The sequence below is a fragment of the Microcebus murinus genome, chromosome 3 (genome assembly GCF_040939455.1).
Source record: "Microcebus murinus isolate Inina chromosome 3, M.murinus_Inina_mat1.0, whole genome shotgun sequence".
Classification (NCBI taxonomy): domain Eukaryota; kingdom Metazoa; phylum Chordata; class Mammalia; order Primates; family Cheirogaleidae; genus Microcebus; species Microcebus murinus.
The window spans coordinates 81243253-81246664 of record NC_134106.1 but is presented as its reverse complement, the minus strand read 5'-3'; positions in this window follow the sequence as shown (position 1 = coordinate 81246664).

Here is a 3412-nt window from a genome sequence, read left to right as displayed (position 1 = left end):
TATAAAATATGGTTGTCTATGTTATAGGTAAGGCTTCTTGTCAATAGTAGGCTATTGGTAGTTACATTTTGGGGAGTCAAAAGTTATACGTAGATTTTTATTGCATGGGGGGGTCTGGTTCTCCTAACCCTTATGTTGTTCAAGAGTCAACTGTATAGTATTATCCCTTCCAAGTAAAATAAAGCTACTGTAGGTGCTCCCCGCTTATTGTAACGGGGGAAGTGGAGAAGCATTTTCTAATTCAATAACTGCGTATCAATACCAAATAATAGGGGTTATGTTAATTTGTTCCAGTAAATTTATCAAATCTGGAAAAACCTGCTCAAGTTCTCCAGGAAACGATCTCTAATACAGACATTTCTGTGCAGAAAGCTTATTTGAAAATGATACTAGAAGCAGCACTTGCGGGGCTCTAAGGGAAGCAATTTTGGAGACGGAAAGAAGTTATACTATAATGCAGTTGCAACCAAGACTCAGCCCATTTCATGGAACGTTCTGAATCAGAACAATTCATGAATGTCTTAAATTGAAGCGGGAGAATTTTTTTTTTTCCGTCTTCCTATGGATGAGTTACTGAATCCAGTTTGTCCCCACAAAGGGGAAGAAAATTTGGCAATGCAGGTCTCTTCACTGGAGGGCAATTTCTGGGGAAAATTTAATCTGTCAACAGACAACACTGTGGAAACTGGAGAATGAGTATCAAAACCACAGGATCCAGGATAGTCCAGACTTTGCACTACTTGAATGTACTTGTGCTGTGTAAGTTGGTCCCACCTGGGAACGGCGAGCATTCAGAGGGAAGCTTGAAGAGGGAGATTAATGGGATGTACTGTGGCTCTCACTTATGCTGCTGGTCTTGAGAGTACAATGAATAACCCTCAACTCCCTCCTGTATTATTCATTCTAGATTCCTCTCGTCATCCTCTGTCACTTCTGGTCATCTAGGTGGCTTTTCTGGCGGGGTGATTTAGATTCATATCCCTGATGGCTTTGAACTGTTGCTTACCATGCCTTTTTAAGGCTGTGGCTACTGCACCTGTCCATTTACCACAAAAATTGGTCAGGGAAGTACCAAGATCAGTCCCACTGGATCACCTAGGGGATAAATTTCCCCCCATTGCAGAAGAACATCTTGATCATCAGTCAGTTACCCCTACCCAGATGGTAACTCCTTTTCTTATCTGCTGCTTTTCAACTTCTTAATACACTTCCCACCCTTTTCTACCCTTCTCTGAATAAATGACCAGGATAGACTGTATCAGTAGGATCCTTGCCCTCTGGCTTCCAATTGTGTTCACCCAGGAGGAGGTGACAGAAGGAAGAGGAGGGTGAGACTTTGGTATTTATTCCCCCAGCTACCTGACTGCTGGGCTGGGCTGGCAGTGTAGAGGATTAACAGGTGCCAAAGGGCACAGATCCCTTTGAATAGCTCTCCTACAGCTCCCAGAGTCCCAGGCAAACATGTTCATATCTATAGTTTGGCCAGGTCTAGCCATACTTTGTCCTCCTGGAGAGAATGCCCTTGGAACCCACTCATATGCATAGTCTCTGGAGTCCTATTATTAATAATGCAGTTAGCAAAGCTCTGATGCTCTTCCCATGTAGATTATTTCCTATTGAACCAAACCTTACACTCCTCAGTCTAGGAAAAGCTGATGTCTAATTCTCATTATGGTCTTAGAGGCACTGAAGGGAGGCAGAGTAGGTGTGGCAGAGAATTATTCCCTCCTTGAGAAGCAGCTATCACCGTAAAGTTATTGAAATATTTTGATGTAAAGGAAAGTTTGTTCCTTCTCATGAGAAAACAAGGACTACTGCTGGCAAGGGGTGACCAGAGAAGGCTTTGCAGTATCAAAGTTCTCATAGTTATCTTTGACTACTCAGGTATTGCCATCCTGCCTCGGGTTTCCACACTTGTCCTGTTGTGAGCATGAGTGGCCCAATACGGTTGAGCATTTCATCAAGCCAGGGGCTTGTCATCATATTTGCCATGAAGGTTGAAGTCAATATATGCTGCATTTGGAGTTGCTTCCCTGATATTTTTACCTGATGTTTCACAAGGCTGCCAAATTTGAGTAAGCTACAAAGAAATAGAATATTCCAGATAATTGATGTCGCAAGTGGCTCTTCTTCTAGGCCCTTAAGATACCACAGACTCAGTGATGCTTAAAATGTTGTGAAAGACCTAAAGCCGTTTAAACCCTGTGGCAAGTCTCAGTAGAGAAATCATAGGAGAAACTTATAAGAGTTTTGGAGTTAAACCATGCAAGAGACTTTTTTTCTTCTAAGTTTTTTTTTGACATGTAACCGCGTTTTGTTTGCAAGTGCCTGATTGTGGGATACCAGATGCCCATGCATTCTGAGTCGTCCCTTATACACTGGATGTTATTTAAACTATCAAGAAATAGAGCATCCAATTGTCAAATAGAGGTGGTGTGTATAGTGTACAGGTTTTACAATTGCTGCTTGACAAATTACCACAGATATTGCAGCTTAACACAACACAAATTTATTATCTCATAGTTTCCAAGATCAGAAGTCTGGCACCATATGACTGAGTTCTCTGCTCAGAGTGTCACAAGGTTGATATCAAGGTGGTAGGTGGGTTGTGTTCTTGTCTGGAGGCTTTCAGGGAGTATTTGCTTGCAAGCACATTCATTCTGGCAGAATTCAGTTCCTTGTATTTGTAGTACGGATGTCTATGCTTACTAGCTGTCAATTAGCGCCCATTTTCAGCTTTTATTTTATTTTATTTATTTATTTATTTTTTTTTTTTTTTTTCAGACAGAGTCTCACTTTGTTGCCCAGGCTAGAGTGAGTGCCGTGGCGTCAGCCTGGCTCACAGCAACCTCAATCTCCGGGGCTCAGCGATCCTCCTGCCTCAGCCTCCCGAGTAGCTGGGACTACAGGCATGCGCCACCATGCCCGGCTAATTTTTTGTATATATATTTTTAGTTGGTCAATTAATTTATTTCTATTTTTGGTAGAGACGGGGTCTCGCTCAGGCTGGTTTCGAACTCCTGACCTCGAGCGATCCGCCCGCCTCGGCCTCCCAAAGTACTAGGATTACAGGCGTGAGCCACCGCGCCCGGCCCCATTTTCAGCTTTTAGATGCCACCATGCTCCTTGCTGCATGACCCTCCCCTTTCAAGCCAGCAGTGGAGAACTTCTCCCTAGTTGAACACCTCTAACTAATGCTTTGAATCTCTCCTGCTTCTCTTTTGTAACCACCCTGAGAAAACTCTGCTTTGAAAGGGATCATGTAATTAGATAAGCCCAACCCAGATAATATCCCTTTCTTAGAGTCAACTGTGCCTTAATATCTTTATTCAAAATCACATCAATTTATCTGTAAATATTTCACTATTTTATTATTTTGTCTTTCTACTCCTCCTCTGTCTTCAATTAGGTC